Consider the following 25,577-nt stretch of genomic DNA (forward strand, 5'->3'; position numbering starts at 1 on the left):
TCTTGCTTTCACAGATGCTATGCTTTCTGAACTTATTCCCAAAAGAATAAGTATGAACTAGGAGATAACAAACACACCTCACTAGAAAGCTTCTAAAACATTTATAATCTTTTAATTATTGCTCTTCTTTTTCAAGTAATTTCCACCAAAAATGGAACTGTTCATTCTGTTTTGAAGATGATTCAAGGGCACATTTGTTCTTTTCTAGTTTTCACAAGCTTGTGCTGGCAGTCAAGCAATGTAGCTCCTCCATTTGAAAATCTGAAGTCTTGAAGTTACTGGCTGCATTGTTTTTGCTCATGTACTCTGAGCAAAGGCTTACCTTTTAAATAATTTGACTTTCTGTTGCAGAAGGCCTTAGCAATGAGAACCAATGACTTTCAATTAACTTGACGCTTCCAACAAGTTCAGGTAACTGTTTACACAGAGCATGTTTTCAAGGGAATTATTCTGCAAGTTTCAGTGAAGCTGTTTGTACCTTTCCACCTTGGAAAAGCATAAGAATACATTCCTGTGTGCTCAGGACAGCTTTGCTATTCCATCAGGACAACAAATGTGTATGTCCTTACAGATATTAAGGTAAATTGTGTTCAATTTATCCCACAGATCATCCTTTGGACTCAAATCTCAGTTAGTGTTAATTGATGTATCTCTGAATTTAATTAAACTTTGGAAGCCCTCACTGCCTGAGAATCTGTCCTGTAGATTGCTTTTGGAAAAAGCTTATATTCAGCTTGATCTATTTGTGATTGCAATTTATGCTTTAACTGAAGGTAAATTATGGCTATTTGGTGATTAATATCCCATTCTATTGCCAAGTCAAGTTAAGAAGTGCTTACTTAATTTATCACTAACCAGTGGTTACTATCTAACTGTAATTATAAGAAAATGTACATCACTTTGACCTCTGAGCAATCATGTGGGGAGACCATCCCTTTAAAGTTTGCCTTGTGTTTTCTATAAAGGTAGCACTTTCTTCTCTGAGGAGAACTTTGCAAATCCTTTGCAAAAGAGAGAATGTCAGGGAAGGGGAGTCTACAGTTTGCAGGGTAGTTTATGAGAATGAAGCTGAAGAAAGGCATTTGCTGAAGGATTGAATACAGAAGATATATATATATATTTTTTTTTTCTGGACAAACAGATCACTCAGTAACTTAAGCATTATTACAGTACAGAGAAATATGTACTGATGGTAGTGGTAGGTAAACTGTCAAGCAAGGTGCAGATGGGTCAATCATAAATATATCCCACGAACCCTAAAGGGAAAAGGCTCTGGATGCCCTCATTAGCTTTGCCTCTTTTAGAAAAGACGAGGAGTTGGGCTGCTTTGAACCTTTTGCGGTCTTCTACTCTTGAGCACTGGTTGCAATGGTGTGATTCACCTCTGCACTGGAAGAAGCTTTTCTGCCACTCATCCTTAGTACTTTCTAGGGTGATGCAGTGGGAACCTTATTGCGCTATTGTGCATCACTGTGTTTTAAGAGCCATTAAGATGAAAAGTAATGTCTGCTCAGGTGTACTTTTTTTTTTTTTTGTCTGTGTGTGTGTGTGTGTGTGTTTATGTGTGTTAAAAATGTTCTGTATGTGTTCTCGTTTCCAATAACAGGAGAGCTCCACCAAGAAAACAAAACTGCTTGCTTTAGCTCAGAAAGGGAGTAAAGAGGTGAGATTCCCTGTGGTTTGGTCCATGTCTGTCAATTTCCAAAGGCAGGAAAATTATCATTTTTTCAAATTCCCTCAGGCAGCAGTAGCCAAGCCAAGTTGGCTCTAGCCAGCTCTTGTTTGTAAAATGTAATTCTGTGGTAATGAGCTGGTGACAACTTGAAGAAGAGAGTCTAAACATCCTGAAAACAATTCCAAACATGACTAAATGCAAGAAGGAAACTTCTAATAACTGCCTCATGGGAATCAAGAGCCCTACATACAAATGCAAACACAATTTGTTTTCTAGACAGGAATATATATATTATGATCTTCTTCCTTTATTTTTCTCCCTGAATGTATGTGTAGGCAGGTGTATCTCTCTATGCCTACTATCTGTACAAGTTGTCTCTCCAAATGACCTATATTTCAGAAAGGAGCTAGTAGTTTGTCCTTGTGGGAAAGAACAGAAATTGATGTCCTAGTGAACACCTGATGTAGCCACAGAATTAAAGCTTTGCGCGTAATCATGTATCTGCCTGGAGATTTTTATGCTACATTGTTTTGAGCGTTACCTTAGATTTTCCAATCATAAAAAAATTTACTTCTCCCTATTTGAAGTGTTTTAAAGTTGTACTGTCAAACCAAAGCATTTAAAATCATGAGTTAGACTCCAAAACTTATGCAATGGCCTCAAAAGTCTTGAGGTTTCAAGAATGACACATTTTGACCTCTTTTTGTCATCCTGATGGATGCTGCTGTGTTTTTGAATGAACTGTTTTCATACTTTTCTCTGTTGCCATGAGGGCTTAAAAACTGATTAAATAACAACAACAAACCATCAAATAATCACACAATTCCAGAAAGGAGAGTTATAGAGGAAAAAAAAAAAAAAAAGACCTCACAATTTATGACAGTTACCCTAGGCAATGATACAGTAAAAATAACGTCGAAAGTATGTCACATAATACATAAGAATGTTTCAATATTTATTTTAAAAAATGATAAAGTAATCAATATATTGCACATCAAGTAGAACCGAGACAGTTTGTTGTCTCTGAGTTAATCTACTGTATTCCAAAGTTGTACTGAATCTGTGAGGCCTCTTCCTGGTCTTCTGATGTTTTTTTTCCCTACCCTTTTGTGGTCTGCCAACCTAAGCTGGTGTAAATTTCTTGTATTCCTGATATGTTAAGCTAAAACACCTAAAAGCCAATTAATTTAATTTTATTTTATTCTAAAACATTGCAAAAGGATGTAGCGATAATGCTGAGGACACCATAGTCTATACAGTTTCTTAGGACGTGAATACTAATTTTTGGACCTCAGGATCACAGCATCCTACACACAGACCAGTTCCATGTTCCAAACCTCTCAACCACTTGCAGAAAGCGGAATTGTTGCCAACCCCCCTTTTTTTCTTACCTCATGAACAGTGAAAACAGGTATAGAGAAACCAAAGAATTTGGCCAGAAAAATTTTGAACCAGTGCTAGACTCCAGAGACAGTTTGCCCGGGAATCACTGTTGTCTGTGTGAGAGTGGAACTGTTTGCATTAATTGCTTTGCAGTAACTCAGAGCAGGTCTGCTTACCAAGGGTTGAATCCTAAGTGTTACCTGGTCATGGATAAACAGGGTGCTAACACCCGAATCCTCCTATTCCAGTGATAATCACAAGCATTGATTATAGTGGAAAACTGAGACTCATTCCAGGCATTCAAATAGCATGTTACTAATGATCACATTTTAAGGAAGTTCTTGCATAAAATAATTACTTAGAGAGCACGTGACGACTCATTAAACGGAAATTCAGGCTTCATTCTGCTTTGTATAGCTTGCCTAGTGCTTATGTTTAATATTTAGGAGTTCTTCCAGAGTAATGGGAATTGGGGGGGAGGGATGCATATTTCAGAGTACACTGGCAACCTATTTCATTTACCATAAACATTTTTTTTTTCCCCATGAGAATTGTTAGATGAATCTGATAACTGTTTTGTAACTGTGGGCACAGAACTGGATTTCTAGCATGATAATTACTTTTGGGGTGGTTTGCAGCAGAAGATAATACAATGTAGTACATAGCTATTCTGTGTCTTTAACTTTCACACTATCTTCTCAACAAATATAGTCTTGAAAACTTTTTATGGACTCTGACAGAGCAGACATATAGTTGGAAGTTCTGAAACTTAAACAAAAGCAACAAATAAATCTTGGGAAAATCAAAACTCAGTTGCAAGATTTTTTGTAGCAGAGACTGAATTGGCCTTTGTAGATACTGCAATAGTAAAAGCAATAATAATTCCAAGTGTTTAATGATCTGGCATCCCAGTCCTATCATCTTCTCCATGGTAGCCAACAGTAAACTCATTAAGATCTTCCCTTCAACATTCTGAAATTACCACTTAGTACCAAGAGTGATATTATTTCTTACAGCATTGTTTTACAAACCTATTTAAATTCCAAATACTGATGCCCACTGCATTTGTAAGCACATGGATTAAGAAGAGCTTTACCAGGCTGTGTGAATGTATTTTGCTTCGTTTTGTTTCAATAAGGGACTCTGCAAGATTGATATAAGAAATTGTCACTTGTCTGACCCGAGAGATGAAATATAAATACTTCCTGCACATGAATGCAAGTGTTCAGCATAGTGGCACTCCAAAACCTGCTGACTGGTTTATAGTTTAAAATTCAGTATAACAGTAGGTGCTCATCCTCACATTACTGCCTCTTATTTGGGAGATACGAAACCTTTACACTAGTTGGTTAAATGAGCCTCACAGATTCAGTACAAATGCACATCATGCAGCAAAGTTAGAGGGAGTTGCTTGGGGTGAGTAAATGAGTCAGCAGCAGGGCTGAAAACACTCAAGCAGCCCTCGGAGGTAATCGTTCTTATCCATTTGGTCACCAAACTGCAGTAAGTGCTTGCTTAAGTGCTTGACTGCTGTTGAACCTTGAACTTTCAAGGACGTCAGGGTAGCAGATAAATGCTGAGCAGTCCAAGTACAGGCACCCATTTCTTAGTGGAACGGAATTTGCAGCCAAAGGGTTAACAGTATCTGCTGGAGGACAGGCAGCAGTTGAATCTCATTGCCTCAGCCCTGGGCCTTTCTCTAAGGGATTTCAGGAAAACAAGGCCAGGACTCTTTGAGAGGATCCAAAAGGTTGAAACAGAAGTTTATTTTGCCAGCGTGGCAAAAATAACTGTATATCTATTTACATTGTTTGGGAAACTTTCATTAGGTGGTGATCCCAGTCCTCTTGATCAGAGGGCTATGCACTCAGGACAAAGTATTCGAGAGCCAGTGGTGGCTACTGTGGCTCTATAGTGTCCTTCTGGTGCCAGACATGAAATGGTCATGCAAGCCCTGCAAACAGTCCCTGCTTTATAATGCTGTCAGAGACGCTGCCTTTATGGAAACAGATCCATTTTTTTCACTCCTTTCTTCACACTAAGATTTGTACAAAGACACTCCCAAGAACTCTGTCTATATTGATAGGGCACCAGGAAAACTCAGTGAGCTTGGGCCCTTGAGTTTGGAAGATGTAGACACAGGATGTTAATGGTACTGCTTGCTGTGCATGAAATTAATCACTTATGTATGTCTTTTGCAGAGCCAAGGCTATGATGAACTGTCAGCCAGTATAAAACAGAAGAAGGGCAGATTTTACAGTTGCTGTGGATGCCTGATATCAGCTCCTCTGGAAACATTCAAGGATATTTTTGGTTCAAGATTAAGGAGTCACTAGATAAATTATTAACCAACTGAATCCTACTTATTTTATGTATATGAGAAAACTGCACTATTGGAACAATATTCTGCACTCAGGGCTGTCAGTGGATATTCACACATTGCTCTTAATGTGTTGTTTTTTTCCTAAAGCAAAATTAGTTTAGATGTTTTAAACATGAACCCGATTTTGCATCTTCATTTGCAGCATTTTTTCCCCAATATTGACAGGATGTGAATTTTCTTTCTACAGTGAAGCTGCAGGCCTGGATTCTCGGTCTTTACCTATGCTACCATACAAAGTATGTCATTATATTGGTCTAAAATTTAATAAAAAACTACCCTTGATTTGAGTCTATGCAGACCACTTGCAACAAACCAAATGCTGCCACTGAGTCTAGTGCAACATTTTGGGAATCTGGCTGAGATTATCTGAAGAGTTCTTAATTTCGAATTTGTTTAGTTTATAAAGAAAGAAATGCAAACAGAGAGGAGACAATGCCTTAAAACAGAGAAAAATGCCAGGTTACTCACATAAGAAAAAGTTTTGTTCCCTCATCTCCATTTCCAGCTGGATCTCTGAGCAAAAAATGCCAGTTTAAAAATGGTTGAAATCTTTGCTAAGACTGCCTCCAGCCTGGCTCCTGAATGCCTTTTGATAATGCTCTGCAGTTTCCTAAATAACGAAGCAAAAGAATTCTCTTGAATGCTCCTGGATGACCTGCACTGCACAAGGGAAGGACTGGCTGATTTTATCATGCAATGCTTTCCTCGCTCTTATCTTAGAACATGTAATGTCTCGTTTTCCACCTACATATTGTTATGGTCGTCCCTGGCTTCCTCCCCCCCTACTCCCTCCCTGCCTCTCTTCCTCCCTCCCTCTCTCCCTCCCTTCCTTTCTACTTCCCTCCCTCCCCCTCCCCAGTGGTCATAAAGTCAAAGGGAGAAGGAACCTTTAAGAAGTGGTGTAATTATTAACTAATTTTGATCTTGGAAAGGAGAGCAACCAAAGTATTTCCTGTTTCCTATAATTAAGGACTCAAGACTTCGTTCTGCCACACACACACATGCATTGTTTATTTTTAATGTACTCTCCATGGAATATAATCCACTGCTTTATTTCTATATCTTAGGCCAAATTCATAATTGGTATAAACAGCTGCTGCTCAACTGACAAGTCCTAAAATGGGGACAGAGAAAAAATAAGGTTATAAGGTTTCATCTGCTTACAGAAGGAATGCATTTGTCCTATTTGTTCTTTCTGTTCACCTCCCAGTGATCTTGGGGATAAGACCAGTGGAGGCAGGGGATTCTCTGAACTAGACTGAAGTAGAATGACTTGGTCACAGAAACTGAAAAGAACTGGAAAATCTGTGTATCCATGGGGCAGGTCATGGACACTCAGCTGCAGAAAATAAGATGAGCACATATCCTGCAGGTAAAATTTCCCCCCAGACTATAAGAGCTGGTGCCTGCATAGGAAATCTAAGTCTCTGTAAATATTGGGGTGGAAAAATGAGATCCTATAATTTACAATGACCTAAATAATTGCACTGTAATATTCCCATGCAAGTCACTGAACATACACTGGATCTCAGTAAACAGTGAAATGCATGCTATTTTTATTGCACTTTATGTGATATCTGTGTCTTCCTGTGTGCCTAAATGCAGGATTAGCTGAACCGTTTTTTGAACAGTTCATCCTTTTTGATCCATAGTTGAATTCATTGCTATTGAGAGCTGTCACATCGTTGAATGCAGAACGCCAACACCTTCTGTCATAGTTAAGCTGTCATTAATGCAGGTTTGGTAATGGAAATAGTAAAGTGATATGGTTTTGGAAATGGGTGCTGATGACTACCAGTCAGAGGAGGACATGAGTGTGACTGTAAGTTCTACTGCTTCTTCACGTTATCTCCACTTTCCATCACCTAAGGCAGTGAGGTTGTAACAAGGTGTAAATATTCTTCCCAGTCATCCTTTCTTAAAAAAGAGGCCTGAAGAGTGGTAATATAGAATATCCACTTCTTGGTTTCCCATTTGAGCACTGCTCATATATATATACACACACATATATATAATACTTCATTTTATTTGACACTAAAATGTTTGTTTGCCCACTGTGTTGCCTGCAAAGTAACACATTTGTGAGGTTTAGTTCCAAGAAGAGTCAGATTTGCTCAGCAGCACAAATCTGTGTGCAGTGTATAAATATTTATCCATTTTAGCAGCTCTTTCACAATGATATTTGTGACTTTGACTGTCACCTGCCCATATTTGAGTAATTTCTCCTTTCAGTCTGTATGTTCATTTTTGCAGCTGAAGTCACTTCTTCTCTTTTACCCCCAAAACACTGAAGTTACTTATCAGCAAAACTAAGCCCTGCCCCATTTAAAGTTACAACAGAACAATACTGATTTCATAAGAAAGAGGAAAAGAACCTTGAAAGCAGCAAAACCAAAGTGAAGCTCAGTAACCGTGACTCAACAGCACAGAATTCTGTTGCATCCTATGTTTTTGGTTGCAGCATAGGTGATTGAAGTGAATGAATTAGTGCCAACTTGAGACTTTTAAGTTAATAAATAAAAACAGACTGATCAGAAAACTCTGGCTGCATAACTAGCATTTTTTCCACTATATTTGAGGAGATTTAGCCCTGGGTTTCTACTTGGATTTGATAAACAATGGGACAGCCAAGAAGTATGACCTCATTGACATACTGCTGACCTGGTGACAGGGACATTCAGGGATGCCTCCAGCAGCTGCATCCTTTTAGCAGCACAATCCTCAGCAGTGCCTGAAATGGAGAAATTTTCAGAGGTGCAATGCAAGGCAAAGAGGTTCACCATCTCACCATTCAGCCATATCCTCAAATCAGAGGACTTGGTTATGTGGACCATTCTGAAAACAAGGAGAAATGACCATGCTTCTTCAGCCTGCTGCTCATGAAATGCTGAAAGATGAACTTCACAGTTTATGTGGCTCTATTCAAAAATAATAGTTTCACCAGTGTTAATCTATTTTTTTTTCCCAAAAACAAAGATATTGACGACTTTTTTTTTTCCCCCATAGGTTCTCTTTGTAGACCATTTAGCCTGTAGATTTGTGGTAGTCACAGGTTGGAAACTACTGTTCTGAAAAATGTTAGTTGGTTCCTTCCCCTGTCTGCCCACCATCTTAGAAGTCTGAAAAGTGTGAGGTACCAAGTAAGAGTACCCAGGGATGCTGAGAGGACCTGTACTGTGAAATCTGTTATTATTCTTCATATTTTTTAGTGATTTTTGTTGTTAATAGAAAATCTGGTCATTTAAAAAACTGATTTAGAATAGTAAGGAATCCAAATTAGCAGAGGTCTCTTTCCAGTATTGATTTACTCTCAGAGGGTCATTCCAGAACACATTCATTACAGGTACAACCCACAAATTCACAATAACGCATCAATCAGTGAGACTTTTATATTGGGAGATGCAATTGAAACTGTACAATATAATTCAATAAAATTACTAGCCTTTTTATCTACTCATTTAAGCTATAGTCTACTCGGATTCTGCAAGTTGAATTGCTGAGAGCTATTCTTATTTTTGAACTTTTGAGTGTTCTTATTCACATAAAATTATTTTATTATTGTTACCCCCAGAAAAGAAAAAAAAATGATTGTGGTGAAGTTGGAATAAAATATAATCTTGTATCAAAGTGGAAACCATTGATGGTGTTGTAAATTTTATATTTGAAAATGTGTGTATTTACACACACGTATCCTTTTTCCAGGGGCCAGCAGTTGTGTCTAAGACTACAGTTAGAAAGAAAAGGTTCCAGAAGATGACCTCAGTATATTGGGTCTAGTCCTAGGGAAAGCCCAGCTTTTCCTTGACTGTACAGGGTTGCTGTATATCTTGCCACTGCTGGGAAGTAACGTCTGAGGCTCTGCAGACTTTTATAGCTCACTGCAGCTGCCTTGTCCCCATGCTGGCCCTGTGCTGCAGGACCCACAGTGCCCGCCTGGGGGCCATGGGATAATGAGAGTCCTCAGAAACCAAAGGGATGAACTACCCAGGCAGTGGAGGCTGGCACTGGGGACCACCAGGGACTTAATGTGGAGCTACCTCATGGCTGGTTTTGGTAGACATAATTCAAGTACGCCACCGAGGGTAGTGTGCAGGTGTCCCCTGAGTCATGGGAGGAATAAGGAAAAACTGAGGGGATGCTGAGCATCAAGAAAAGCTTTAGAAATGAAAGCCTGGGGAAATGGGAAGGTAAGGAGCAGCAGTGCTGCTCCTGGGGCATACCACCCCTTCCACGTGTTTCCCAGTCCTTAGTTCGGTAGTAACAGCCAGACTGTTTTGCTGCAGAAAAAATACACAGTGTTGCCCTGGCCTTTGTGTCTCCATATGCAGTTGCCTCCTTTGTGTATAGCCATAGCTGCACACACACTCACACATGCACACAGAGCTATACATAGAAATAGGTATTGCTGTCTGTGTCCAGTGCAGCTCATCTCCTAACAGACTGGATCAAGGGATGCCTGCTTTAATCCTACATTAACTACTCCTTAGTTTACTCTCTATTTACCTTCTCAAGGTGGATAACATGCAGGTCATGCTATGGACTATATAGGAAATTCGAATGAGATTTACCTGTACAAAAAATGTGAGCATTCCTCTCTAATATCAGTGAATCTTGATACACAACACACATACTCCTGTAAACCTGTTTCATCCACTTGGCAATGTTTGAGCTGGGAAGTAGAACTGTGTTCCCTGAGGGAAATCAGACACCTGCTCTCTGCTAAGGATGAAATTTAAAGGAACAACATTATTTACTGATAATTCTCTCAATTTACCAGAGAGTCTTCTGTTTTAGAATTAAAGAATAATGGCTGAAATCTGGTCCTGCTATAAAATAACCATGGGGACTATATAAACGTGTTTTGCCTACATTTTTTATTTTTATTTTTATTTTTACAAGCGAACTATAAAACATTTTTTTAAGAAGTTTTGTTTCGCTAGGAATAGTTTTCCACTGCAGAGAATAATGAATTACAAGTTCCAAAATGAAATGGAGCCCTGGAGCTCCTTCATTTTTGCCCTTGAAACTTCTGAAAAGTTTGAATCAAGGTCTAAAGGAAAGTTTTCTCCCCCTTCCTTGCAGCTGAGCTTCTGAGAATCACATACACACTTTTCTATTTTTACTTTCTAGCCTGGGCCCATTTCCAAATTTAAAACTGTGGGATTCCTGCACTCCTACATATGTGAGACCCAGACTGAACTCAAAGGATTGGCCAGTTTACCCCCCTTTTCCTCCCAACCAGCCTACTTTCATAACAGTGCACAATTGAAATTGGAGACCACTTGGGTTTCCTTACTTTGAAAAAGCTCAGAAGAAACATTTACAACTCCTAATGAAAGACTGCAGAGAGGAGTTGAAATTAAGTCAGCAGAGATCACGATTTGTTTTGGCCCAGATCCTAATCCAGTTTATAATCCAAGGTCTGGAGTCCCAATATCAGGTAGGTGTGGATTGTCCTCCCTGTGCTCTCATAGAGCCATTGAGTGCTTTTGTGTATTTTCTCTGCTTTGTAAAACATCACTGCAGCAGCAAACTCTCTTCTTTCTCTGTTATTTGAGGAAGAAAGATGTTGTCAATGCATTTTGCCTTGCAAGGGATGATGAGCTTGATCTACAAGCTGGGTTGGTGTGGGGGAGGAAGGAGAGGGGAGCTTCCCTCCCCCAGCTGCTGTTTATCTGACGCAGAGCTTGTACTTCAGTTGTTATCAGCTGCTTTGGTAAGATCACAATGTGCTTGAATTGCTCTGAAGGTTAAAATATGTTGACTGGATTTTCTTCAGCTACCAACGCAAAAGGCTAGCTAATAGCATCACTGGCTGTCAAAAGCAGCCAGCCCCTGCATTTCTCATGGTAATGAAACACTAGAGTTTTTCATGGCTTATATACATCATGATACCTGTGCTGTGTATGTCACATCAAGGATAGGAACAACAGGCATGCCAGCCAATAGATCCATCAGGGCTTGCAAACAAACACACGAAATTACCTCTTTCTGTGAATTACTTGGTTTGTATTGATTTGTGATGATGATTAGAGGGAGATGAGGACTTAATTTTGGCCTTTTTTACTCCTAGTCCTTCTCCCGTGAATCTCAGCTTCTGTAACAGATACCCTGCTGTTTGCTTCAGTGACCTCCTGACTGTCTTCAAATCCCATTTCAAGAGAGATCTTTTCTCCCTGGCCTCTGACTCCTATAAGCCTGTCTAATAAAACAATCAAATAGCACTCCCTAATCCTTCCAGTTTCCCATGCTAAGTTCTTCTCTTTAAAACTCTTTTCTTTTGTCTCTGCATTTGGTATCTGTGGATGCAAACTATTTAAAATAGGTGTTACACAGCCGTGGGGCATTCATACACAGTGTATACTTCAGCTGAGATCCTTTTGCCAAAGGTGTTTTGAAATGATATCTCATCTGCCAGGAAAGTGCCTTTAAATGTGTGCTAGACTGGGATGTGTTTTCTTCCACTGTACTGTTTACATTGTTATACGCTCTTTGGGATACTTATTTGCTGAGATGGGATACATCCAGGAATATCAGTTTTCAGGTAAGGAAGCTCTTAGATAGAATTTAAAGTACTTAAATCAATTGTCAGCATAATTTATATTTAAGGCCATTCCTATAAATCCATATTCATATTCATATGCAAGGTGAATATAGCCTGAAGGAACATCCTATCTTTCATACATCTACCCCAGGATAACTTACAGAACAGTCAGTGGGTAAGACATTTCCTTCAAGATGAAACATATGCCTTCAAATCCCCTTGTGCTGAGGAGGGATTTTAACCTGAGTTTTGTTCAGCCTCCATAAAATCCCTAGTAGCAAATCTACTGTGAAAAAATGTCACTTCTGCTGCTTCCTTCAGTATCAGTGTGGATTTAGCTCTTTATTTCCTTCGTGTTTATTGCATGTGCTTATAAATGAAATGCTTCAGAAATGTCAGAACAGTTCACTTAGACTTTCCATTTTCTTTTTCTTTGGTTGAAAGTGTTGGGCAAAATATAACCTTTGCTATCAAGTCATTTTGGCTTTCCTGGAACAACTTATTAAGAATACGTGCCCAGTTTTACCAAGAAACTGTAGTCATAAACTAGAAAAAAGGCAGAACAACAACAACAACAGCAAAATCCTGGCAGTGATCTATGATGAAATTTAACCTCTTCTCAGCAAAATTATCTTGTTTCTCTGAGTAAGGTTATCCTGGCTTTACGACACAGACTCTCAATAGGTTATTTAGAAGTACTGTTTCAAATCCCACTAGTGCTTAGCTCTGTCCTCAGTTGTCTGAGGCAAATAAATTGACTTTTGGCGTTCTGCTTAACTTTAAAAGGCCTGTATAGAGAAAAAATGTTCAGTGGTCGTTATTGCAATCAACATAGATCAAAGTGTTCTTGATCTAAATTACCCCTCCCCATTAGGTTGAGAGTTTCTGTGGGGCTACAATTGTATGGCAGGCAGGAATTAATTTATTTCATGGGTGCTCTATGTATAAACATATCACAACACTAAACTATTGTGGGCAAAAACCCCTTAATGTAAGTATGAAAAATTATTATATTTATGTTTAAGCTACCTATGAGTTGGGTAAAATGTATGTTCATATGGGACCATATAGCTCTATGAGAAGATCCTGCAGTTAATATAGAGCTGCAGAGGTTTTGCTGTGCATTGAAAGTCTGAGCAAATAGAGGAACAAGAGCTGTCTGCAGCACTCTCTGGCAACATCATTTAAAGCTCACAGACATTCACGGTGAGGAAGAACTGAATCATTAACTCGTGCGAGATTCTGAGGGAGGAAAGAGAAATTGTGTCTATCTGCAGTGTTTTAGAGATTCAATTAGATACTCTTTTTGGGAAAGTAAGATTTCTAGGCCTCTTATAAATAGAAGGCCGCATCTCAGCTTGATTACTTCAAACAGCTTCCTGCAACCTCCCACTAGGAAGATGAGCAATTAGTATAATCACAGCAATAAGTCAAAGATACTTAAGATTGTAACTTGTGTAACAACTTTTCCTTTCTTGGTTCTCTGCTGATCTATAGGAAAATATCAGTTTAATGTACGCTCTTATAACTAAAAACACACTGTCCAACTACATAATGTCCTTCTTTTCTTGCCAAAGTGAATTTCATGCCATGAAATGGTTCAACAATGTTGCAAGGTACTGTGGCTAGGTGGGAGCTTTTTAATATGAAGTACAGTCATGCAGATGGAAATGTTGCCAAAAAAATGGAAAGCAAGAACTCTCATTGTGAGTCAAATTGGTAGTAATAAAGGTGACTCATGAGAAGATTCCACCTCATTTTCCATCAGGAATATTCCAAGAAGCCAAGGACTGTGGTAAGGGAATAGAAACATTTTTGAAAAACATGAAAAAAGAATGAACTAGCACCCTCTTTTGGCTAATTGGAAAACAGTACTAGGAATTGGTATTGGTTAAACTGCAGATCCTGAAACTCCTCCTCCTCTCACCTATTAGTCCACTACGCTGTTAGATATTGTTTATGCACAAAGCTGTTGTGCCTCCATTGTAGGTAGGTGGTATTTCTAAATACAGATCTCCCAGTCAAATCAAGATTTTGCACCTTAGGATTTAAGCTCTATGTCCATGCACACTCTCTGCCTCTACTAGTTCTGTAGCAGATAACATTTTCTAGTACAGGAACCCCAGAGATGTGTGCAAGATCATCCCAAAACAGCACCTGTAGGAATAAATTAAATGTAGAAAGAATACACTGGACTTTGCTATGGATCTGAAAGAATATTATGTCACGATGTGGCAAAACACGGTTTCTTTTTCTTTGAAAGGAACATATGAAAGGTATCTGCTTTTGAAAACCAAAGAATCTTTAACCTTAAGCTGACCACTTCCTGTTTCTGTAAAATTGTCACAGACTGGTGACAAAATTTAACCATCACAGAAGTCATTAATACTTCACTGTGATTTCTAGAAGTACCTGCAATTTTTATTTTTATTTTTATTTTTATTTTTATTTTATTTTTATTTTTATTTTTATTTTTATTTTTATTTTTATTTTTATTTTTATTTTTATTTTTATTTTTATTTTTATTTTTATTTTTATTATTTATTTTTTAAAAATTTTTATTTTTATTTTTATTTTTATTTTTACTCTTTCTATTTCTATTTCATTTTGATTTCAATTTCCATTTCCATTTCTATTTAATTTCTATTTTTATTTCTATTTTTTATAAGTAATAAAAGCTATAGGGTGGGACTAGTATTCTACCTCTCTAATGGAACTGTTTTGAAAAAGCTGGTTATAACTAGCAGGAAATTTGGGGTAAAAATTTTTCTTTACCCTCTAATTTCATAGAATCATAGAATGGCTTGGGTTGGTAGGGACCTTAGAGGTCATCTAACTCCAACCCCCCTGCCATAGACAAGGATGACACCCACTAGAACAGGTTGGCCAAGGCCCCTTCCAGCCTGGCATTGAACACCTCCAGGGATGGGGCATCCACAACTTCTCTGGGCAACCTGCTCCAGTGACTCACTACCCTACTACATTGAAGAAATTCCTCCTAATGTTTAATCTAAACTTACCCTCTCTTAGTTTAAGACCATTTCCCCTTGTTCTATCATTATCTACCTGAGTAAAGTCCTTCTCCATCTTTTTTATAAGACCCCTTTAAGTACTGAAAGGCCACAGAGAGGTCTCCCTAGAGCCTTCTCTTCTCCAGGCTGAACATCCCCAGCTCTCTCGGCCTTTCTTCACAGAAGAAGGTGCTCCATCCCTCTGATCATCTTTGCAGCCCTCCTCTGGACTCTCTGTAACAGGTCCATATATTTATTGTATATTATATATATATATAATATATATTATTGTGCTGGGGGCCCCAAACTTGGACACAGTACTCCAGGTGGTGCTTCACGAGGGCAGAGTAGAGGGGGACAATCACCGCTCTCGACCTGCTGGTCATTCCTCTTTTGGTGCAACTCAGGATGCAGTTGGCCTTCTGGGCTGCAAGCACACACTGCTGCCTCATGTTGAGCCTTTCGTCAACCAGAACCCCCAAGTACCTCTGCAGGGCTGCTCTCAAGGAGTTCTTCTCCCAGACTATACTCCTGTCTGGGGTTGTCCTGACCCAGGTGCAGCACCTCGCACTTGGACTTGTTGAAGCTCATACGGTTCACATGGTCACACTTCTCCAGCCTGCCTAGGTCCCTTAGAATGTAATCTCTTCCTTCTTTGGTATCAACTGCACCACTCAGCTTGGTGTTGTCTGCAAACTTGCTGAGGGTGTACTCAATCCCACTGTCTATCTTATTAATGAAGATATTGAAAAGCACCAGTCCCAGGACAGACCCCTGAGGGGCATTGCTCGTCACCGGCCTCCACCTGGACATAGAACCATTGGACATTGACCACTGCTCTCTGGGTACAGCCATTGAGCCAATTCCTTATCCACTGAATGGTCCGCCCTGCAAATCCATATCTTTCCAATTTAGAAGTAGGATGTCATGTGGGAGTGTGTCAAAAGTCCAAGTAGATATCAGTCACTTTTCCCTTGTCAACTGATGCAGTTACTCTATCACAGAAGGCCACCAGACTGGTCAGGTACAATTTGCCTTTGGTGAAACCATGCTGGCTGTCTTGAATCACGTCCTTCTTTTGTACGTGCTTTAACATTGCTTCCAGGAGGATCTGTTCCATGATCTTGCCAGGCACAGAAGTGAGGGTCACTGGTCTGTAGTTCCTTGGGTCTTCCTTTCTACCCTTTTTGAAAATGTGAGTGATGCTTCCCTTTTTCCAGGCACCGTGGACTTCGCCTGACTGCCATGATTTTTCAAATATGATGAAGAGTGTCTTGGTGACTACATCAACCAATTCCCTCAGGACCCTGGGATGCATGTCATCAGGCCCCATAAACTTGTAGTTGTTGAGCTGCATCAAGAGGTCCCAAACTTGATCTTTACTTACAGTTGTAGGGACTCTACTCTCCTAGCCCCCACCTAGAGGTTTGGGAACTTGAGAGATTTGGGAAACCTGACCACCAATGAAGACTGAGGCAAAAAAATTGTTAAGTACCTCTGCCTTACCCATGTCTGTTTTTACCAGTTCTGTGTCTTCATTTTTCAGAGGTGGTACACTCTCCTTAGACTTCCTTTTGTGGAATGTACCCATAGAATCCCTTCTTGTTATTCTTTGCATCCGTCACCAAATTTAGTTCTGTCGGTGCCTTGGTTTTCCTGATCCCATCCCTGCACATCTGGACAGCATTTCTGTACTCTTCCCAGGGCACATGGCCCTGTTTCCACTGTCTGTGCATTTTCTTCTTTTGCCTAATTTCATCCTTGCCCATAATTTTAAAGATAATCTTGAAATAAAAAATGTCTGAAAATTTTCCTCTTCTGACAGAGAAAAGAGCCCCACTATTAACCAGAACATTCAATTATCTGCAAATATCGTGTACATGCACATACAGTGAAAGATCAAAAAGTCTCACTCTCTAAAACATTAATAGAAACTGAACTGAATAATTACTTATATAGAAAACATAGATGTATATAATAATGTTTTTGATTTCAGTTTTTCATAACACTGTCATTCAAAAAAAAAATCTAAAAATATGCATAGATCTATGAGCACTTAGCTACTGTTTAAGCACTTAGGTGAAGTACATGTTTCCAGGAATGGGTAGATTTTTGCTTATTTAAATTTTTGATTTTGTCACCACAGTTATCAGTGATAATTTCATGGACCGTGACATCATCCAGTTGTGTTGGACAAAGAAGTTTTCACCTCCAACCCTTTCCCCTCCCAGAAGAATCTACCCCTTGACCTGCCAGCTGAATTCACCTGCCTCAGTCAAAAGGAGCAAAGTTACTGAGGAACCGGTATTTGTACTGTGTAAAGAAACAAACCCCATTTTGTCTGAAACAGAAAAAAATGTGAGCTTCATCAGCAGAATAAAGGTTTTTACCTTGGGAGGTACTGTGCTGCCAGTGATGCTGTTAACCTAACTCAGCCTTTCTAATTTTGTCCCTACGGTTACAAGTCACCTGGAACTGGATCTTTGCAAGAGCACCGTGCTTAAACGAGTGATCCTAGATTTCTCTAAGTGAACAACCAGAGACAAACAAATGTGGTATCAAGATAGAAATCCTGGTGTGGGAAAGAGAAATATGGGCCAAAAAGAAAGTAAGTCAGACCTGTGGAAGATATCAATATAGTCTTTCCTTTGAAGGGTTCAAACACTGAAAATGAAAAGTTAAAACACCCATCCAAAGTTTAAATGTTCACATATTTCAGAGACTTTTGGGGGGTATTTTTCTCAGTCACAGTATACAAATTTACAGGACTTGGTGTATCTAATTAGTCATGCAAAAACATGGACATTAAAAGCAATACCTAGAACCAGTGAGCTTTACAGCCCACATGACTGGACTGCAGACATCTCCAGGCAAAAAGTGGGAAATGTGGAAGAAATACTGGGCATACTTTAAGATGATAGGGAATACCTGTTAAGCAGAACACAATTACATATTCTTATTTCAGCCAGGAGTCTGGAATTAACCCTGAGCTACCTGGGAAATGTAGAGTCTGTTAATAACAACAAGTAATTGGCACCTGAAGTTTTACACCTCCTCTGCTTTTGTATCCCCTGACATCATTTGGCTATCTGTGTTTTGGGGAGCTTCTCAGTTTTTGTCCTCAATCAGATGCCATTGCAGCTGTATCCTTTATGTTTCTAGCCTTTTATCCAGGGAACAGATACAAGAAATAAAGCAAATAAAGGACAGTTTAATAGACTTATTTTCCTACTCTGATTACTAACACACTCTTGCCTTCTCTTCTTTTGCCCCCTCCCGTGAGCTTTTCTAAGCAATTCTCTTGACCCATCCCTGCAAATGGTTCTATTTGCAGTAAGTATCCAGAACTCTTGTCACTTGACTGTTTTCTTGGCTCTTGCTGTTTCACAGCTCAGCTCTCCCAGCTGTACTTAGCAATAGAGGAAACTAAGGCCCAGAGAGACCCTAACATTATGGTTTTGGAAAAATACAGATTCTTCAAGACTTTGTTCCTAGGCACAGCATACTAACTCACAAGATAACCCAGAAAACACTAAACTAGTTCACCTGCTGCCACGTTATAGTATCAGCTCTGATGCCTACCACCAGGTGATACACAACTGTCATCATGCTGATGACTGAGGATAGATCATCCAAGACAAGACAGATGTTTGTGCTTTTTTCAGTGTTGCACTGGCTGGTCTACATGCCAGGGATTGAGAATGTTTTTATCGGTCTTCCTAACCCATATTTATACCCACTTTGTGCTCTGTGACTCAACTATGAAGAGTACTTCCATCTAATTTGATTTCCTTTTATGATAAGATCACCCATCTAGTCAACCAAGGGAAACCAGCTGATGTGATCTTTTTGGACTTCAGCAAAGCTTTTGACATGGTTTCCCATAGGATCCTACTGGACAAAATGTCCAACATACAACTTAACAAAAACATCATACAATGGGTGAGCAATAAGCTGACGGGCAGGGCTCAAAGGGTTGTGGTAAATGGGGCCAAATCTGACTGGTGGATGGTCACTAGTGGGGTCCCTCAAGGCTCCATTTTAGGGCCAGTCCTCTTCAATATTTTTATAAATGATTTGGATGTAGGACTAGAAGGTGTTTTGAGCAAATTTGCCGACGACACCAAACTTGAAGGAGTTGTGGACTCGGATGAGGGTGGAAAGGCCTTGCAGAGAGATCTGGACAGATTGGAGAGCTGGGCGATCACCAACCACATGAAGTTTGACAAAAGCAAGTGCCAGGTCCTGCACCTGGGACGGGGCAACCCTGGCTATACATACAGACGGGCGACGAGACGCTGCAGAGCAGCCCCGCAGAGAGGGATCTGCGGGTTGTGGTTGACAGCAAGTTGAATATGAGCCAGCAGTGCGCCCTGGCAGCCAGGAGGGCCAACCACATCCTGGGATGCATCAAGCACGGCATTGCTAGTCGGTTGAGGAAAGTGATTGTCCCGCTCTACTCTGCGCTGGTGCGGTCTCACCTCGAGTACTGTGTGCAGTTCTGGGCACCACAGTACAAAAAGGACATTAAACTGTTGGAGAGTGTCCAGAGGAGGGCGACGAAGATGGTGAAGGTCCTAGAGGGGAAGATATATGAGGAGCAGCTGAGGTCACTGGGCCTGTTCAGCTTGGAAAAGAGGAGGCTGAGGGGGGACCTCATCGCAGTCTACAACTTCCTCGCGAGGGGGAGTGGAGAGGCAGGTGACCTATTCTCCGTTATCACCAGTGACAGGACTCGCGGGAACAGTGTTAAGCTGAGGCAGGGGAAGTTTAGGCTGGACATCAGGAAGAGGTTCTTCACCGAAAGAGTGGTTGCACACTGGAACAGGCTCCCCAGTGAAGTAGTCACTGCAGCAAGCCTGTCTGAATTTAGGAAGAGATTGGACTGTGCACTTAGTCACGTGGTCTAAACTTTTGGGTAGACCTGTGCGGTGCCAGGAGTTGGACTTGATGATCCTTATGGGTCCCTTCCAACTCAGGATATTCTATTATTCTATGATTCTATGACTTTCACTGGGAGAGGGGAAGACTGGTAAGACCATTGCCAGGTTTTTGAAACTGAAGACGCCATACTACTATTAACTGCAAACTCCCCTACTTAATACTATCAGTAAATGTGAATATGTGCTGCAAAGTCCAAAACATGTCTAAAGCTGCCAGTGCTGCCTTTCTATTCTTACACCAACACTTGCAAACATTCAGGTGAAGCGTTCTCACAGACCTTTGAAGCTATGCAGCTCACTGTAGGATTATTATGCTCCCCCTGTGGATGACACTGTTATCTGTGAAATCCCTGCTTGGCTCCTTTGTTCTTCCTTGCTCCTCCTGGTGGGCAAGACCAGCAGCATCTTGCCAGTGCTGCAAGAATTTCCAAGGTGTGTGGAGGAAATATTGAGTGACCAGAACAACAGTAGGTTTCCATGGCACTTTGTCCCACGTTTAGAACATCGTGATTCAGAAGCCTCATCCTGCATCACTTTCCAGGAGAAGGTTCATCTAATTAATGAAACTAATTAAATGCCCAACACATTTCTGAGTTAGACAGCTGTTCCTTTTTAATTTACACAAAATTAATAAAGTGATTGTGTGGGCACTTGAAATGATCAGACTTTTTTTCCCCACCTGACAGCTTGATAGTGTTATTTTAAGGCACATTCCTATCCTGCAGACAGATTAACTTGTAAGGGTTGAGGTGCTGGGTGATTGTCCTGGTTTTGGCTGGGATAGAGCTATTTTTCTTCAAAGAGGCTTGTATGATGTTTTGTTTTGGAATTATGATGAAAATAGTGATTATAGTAAACTGATGTATTAGTTGTTTTTAGTTGTTACACAGCATCAATGTCTTTCCTGCTTCTCATGCTGCCCTGCCAGCAAGGAGACTGGAAGCACATGAAAAGCTGGGAGGGGACACAGACAGGACAGCTGACTCCAGTTGATCATGGAAATATTCCACACCTTGCGACATCATGCTCAGCTATAAAAGCTGGGGGGAGAAAAAAAGCAAGGGGGGATATTTGGAGAGATGGTATTTGTCTTCTGAAGAAGCTGTTAAGTGCGATGAGCCCTGCTTTCCTGGAAATGGCTAAACATCTGCCTGCTGATGGGAAGTAGGGGATAAATTCCTCATTTTACTGTGCTTGCACACATAGCTTTGCTTTACCTAGTTAACTGTCTATCTCAACCCACAAGTTTTCTCACTTTTACCTTTCCAATTCCTTCCTCCATCCCACCTGGGTGGAGAGAGTGAGCGGCTGTGTGATGCTTAGCTGCCTACTGCAGTCAAACCACAACAGACGGCTGCTGAGAACTTTTTCACTCAGAACATGTCAAATGACTCAATGGAATATAGATCTGCAATAGCCTGAATCTGATAATTTCGCAGACTGAAGACGCTGAATATCTGCTTATAAACCTGGAATCAGCAAGAGATAAATAAACTTACTGCTTGAAGAGGAGGGCGGAATGGGGACAGGGAGGAGGCAGAATGATGTTTCAGTCCTGCTTGTGGAGGTCCATTTTTCTCTACCAGAATCTTGCATAGAAGGGGATGTGCAGTTTCATGGTTTTCACACAGTGAAATGCTTTTGACTGTGTTAGCAGGGAGAACCCTCACTGCGGCCTCCTTACTATGGAAGAATTTCTTCCAGAAATCTGTTCAAAGGTACAACAAGGATGTGACTCTGTCATCTTGATATCCTTACCAGCTCCCAAGACTGTGAATCAAAATAAGAGAACAGAGTTCATCCATTTTTCTCCTGCAGTAACTTGCAATTCCTCCAATATATTTTTCTCCTTTCTGCACGTCAGGCAGAGCACAGCTTGCTGCTCTTGCTGCTGACACAGATCCAGCATGAGCTGGAGGGCATATAATCAGAGGTTTATCTTCAGGTCTGCAGTCATATAGCTCCTCATAGATGTCAAGGACATTTGTTCCTCCTGCCTTCATGGCTTGACAAAAAGAATATCAGAAGAGCAATTCTTCCAGAGAAAATGCCCAGCAACTTCTGCTATGCAGCAGTGTCACTTGTAGACTTTGCAGACATGGCATAGGAAACCTGTCATCAATTTTTCACACTCAGCATTCAACAGAGAGAGGCAGTGCACCCTGCATGGTGCTTGGAAGGTCTCTTGAAAAGGGGCAAAAAAATCACAGAAGCCCTCAAGCTTCTTGGGACATTTTCATTTAACTCCTACTTCTGAGGATGTAGAAGGGCAGTGTTGTTGTTGTTGTTGTTGTTGTTATTATTATTATTATTATTTTTCCCCACAGCCTCCAAATTTCTCTAATTCAGTAGAAGATATATCAGGAGCCTTGCAGATCCCTTAGTTAGTTTTTGTCAGACAAATACATTTATTCCAGTCTTTATAATCAATGTGTTGAATTTAGTGAGAATTGCCAGGAGAATAAACTTGTACTTGCACTTCTAAGTGAATACATCATAATTTAGCTGTATATTAACTAACCTGTGAAGAGTTGTCATTCTATCCACATTACCACATTGTTTCTCATATTCACCTCTTATTGTAGTTTGTCTCAGGGCAAGCTCCAAAGGAACCAGAAATAGGCCCAGCAGGTGCCAGCCACTCTCAAGCACACACTTGCTGCCTTTGCCCAGAGAACACACTTGTGTGAATTTATAATAGGGGGTGAGAAGGGCAAGGGAACTTTACATCTCCCCCAGTTAAATTCTTACTTCTACTTGTCTGCCTCCTGCTCCTATGTGTTAAGCATAGGCTATGCATATGTGCCATGTCCCACTCCACTGCCTGCCTTGCAGTCTTGCACAAGAAGGCATCCTCTGCCACATATCCCAGCCTTGCTATCATCTATCACCTGAACCAATATGGGGCATTGTACAGTACAAAGGGAAAAACTCTGAACTATGCTGAATCTAATCTAAATGTTTGACTTGACACTGCCAGTTCTTGTTCAGATGGGTTATATGTATATATATATATTATATATTTCACATGAACAATCTCACTAGGTTCAGCAAGACAGAACAATAGTAGAAAGACAGAATGGAGAAAAAGATATTCAAAGGAGTAATGTTTGTTATTACATTAGAGTGACTTGGGTTCTTTAGTATTCAAAAGCTTGAGCATTACCCTTAGCGGAAAGGAGGGGATTGCAAGCCAGAGCTGATGCATAGTGGTGGTGACTGTAGGTCAAAGTCAAATGGCAAGTGACAGGCAAAAGGCATCCATACCCCTTATACTTTGAAGAGGTATGTATTTCTGGAGGACAGATACTTGCTACTTGGTTCAATTCATTATCACAAGAAGCTCCACAGTAAAACAAGATGTAAACTTGATGCCATTAGCTAGCTATGAAAAGACATGACTGATAAAGGACAGATTATTTTTGCATTCAAGGTCAAGTTGCATTTAAAGAGCTGTTCTGCAGACACAGTGGAAAATTACGGAAACAGATTTTATTTTATTTTATTTTATTTTATTTTATTTTATTTTATTTTATTTTATTTTATTTTATTTTATTTTATTTTATGTTATTTATTTTATTTTATTTTATTTATTTAATTTTTTTGGGCCACTTCAGCCTTTTCAGCTCTACAGAAAAACTGGAAAGGTAAAAAATCTCGTGACTGTACTCTCATTCTGTTAGCATTCTGGGCTCATGTTACAGGTTTGCTGTTTTCTTTATAATTATTTTAAAGGATGAGTTTTGTGCGATGTGGAACATGGAGGTTTGTCCATGCTGAAGGTTCAACCTTTGTTCTTTCATGATGCATGAGTGGCAAGCTTAGCACTCAGCCCCTGCACAGGCACAGAAGTATTTCTAAACACTAACCTGAGAGGCTTTCTCTCAGAAAGATGTGTTCAGCCTCCCTGCTCTCCCAGTCCTTGGCCTTTCAGCTGAGACTGCCAACAAATTATTGCTGAACACTTGCCAGACAGCAGTAACTTTCAGTCCCTAGTTTATAATAATGCAAAATCGGTATTCTGCTGTCAACCCCTGGTTTATAATAATGCAAAATCGGTGTTCTGTTGCTGGGAATGTCTTATTCACTATGTGCCACATCCAAATCACTTGAATGTGAAGCTGTGGTGATGCACATCAGCTAATCTGCCAGAAATTGCCTCATAAAGGTGCAATTTGCCATACTGGTAACATGTAATTTATGAACTCTCCTTTTCAGACCCAAATGTAGGTTGGCTTATTCTGTAGAGGTTTAGAAAGATAAACTCTCAACCAGCAATAAAATTAAAAGGGAAATAGGCACCTAATTCTATATGGCACCACTGAAAATTCCCATCTGTTATTGCTTAAACAATATGTCTTCATAAATATAAAATGGATTCAAATAGCTTGTGCTCGCTCTCTCTCTCACTGTCTTCATCTCCTCCTCCCCCCCCCCCCCCCCCCCTCCCCCCCGCAATTTTTCTCTCTCATGGTCTATTAACGTACTTTCTGGAAAAATGGAGGGATGATATCCAGGGTCAGGACTGACCTTATCCACTCGCGCAGTAGAGATTCTGTTCCCACTCCCACCAGCGTCCTTTAGCATACATTCAATTAACCTCTGTTAAGAAATGGGTATGCAGCAGTGTGTAGGCAGCTGAAAAGCTCCTTTAGTTGTTTTGCATTCTGGCATCAAATGAGGATAAATACAGGGCATGACCTGACCCTCTAGGGCACTGGCCTAAATCTAGTAACATACAAACTGGAATTTTTGTGCATTTGTAGCTGACTCTGACACCTGAATTCTTAAAAAATAGTTCACTGACTAATAGGATTTCCCAACATTATTTAACATGTGTGTGGTCATGCACATGTACACATTCACATACATGCTGTATTGTATTTTGTTTGAAACTTGTAAATGTTTTTATGTGAAAAAAAAAAAACAACAACAACAATATCAAACTTTGATATAAAAATCTGTAACAAGTATCATGGAAATATGTAGTGGTCTGGATTACACTTATCCCTGTAGTAAATCATTTGACTTCAGTGACCCTCTGTAAAGGGAAGGTGAGACACTTATGAATTATAGATATACCTGTTACTTTATATCTACTTGTAAATATTTGCTTAAAATGATTTAACATATGATTTTGTTTTATAATTTGTAGAAATGGCTTCATACAGAAGTTTCTGGTTATAAAAGTTATCCAAACTTATTAATCTTTTTATGTCTATAGCTTTCCCAGGCATGTGTAATGTGATTGCTTCCCTGTAAGTTGCACTCTTACTATATAATGGGAAAATAGTTTTGGTGTTCCCTCATAATCATATGGGGAACATTTTACAATATGTAATACACAGGGCACATCTCTCTGTGGAAACAAAACCACATACCTCAGTTCATGACCCAGTACACTGTCGATGGGTCTGGTATGACCTGAAATGCTATACATTTAGGGTTGTAACATTCCTGTTTAGTTAAAATAAGTCTGCTGGTTTGAGGGCAAGCATGCTTTGAAAACACTGGTGACAAATGGATTAAACAGCACATACCAAGATTCTTTGTCTTTTCTTGTCCTTTGCTAGCTCTGTCTCAATATTGTTAAACTGGTTTAAATATGGGAGGAAAATCAGGCTTACTGTAGTCCCTT

At 39.9% G+C, this 25,577-nt stretch overlaps 1 protein-coding gene across 4 annotated transcripts in view; it reads left to right on the forward strand.

Moving 5' to 3' along the window:
* LOC310896278 (uncharacterized protein) overlaps nt 1–24,364 on the forward strand; it is a gene marked incomplete at its 5' end in the record, with an annotated part of 252,238 nt that extends 227,874 nt beyond the window's left edge. Inside the window, 2 exons of one of the 4 annotated variants that reach the window (XM_083828389.1) lie at nt 17,143–17,354; nt 17,462–24,364. Of the gene's footprint in view, nt 1–5,259; nt 5,917–9,906; nt 10,882–17,142; nt 17,391–17,461 lie in introns of those variants that run through there. The other 3 variants (XR_014581338.1, XM_083828388.1, XM_083828390.1) reach the window with 3 other exon arrangements.
* Nucleotides 24,365–25,577: the final 1,213 nt, after the last annotated feature.

This window comes from Anser anser, assembly GCF_964211835.1.
Source record: "Anser anser genome assembly, chromosome: 3".
NCBI lineage: Eukaryota > Metazoa > Chordata > Aves > Anseriformes > Anatidae > Anser > Anser anser.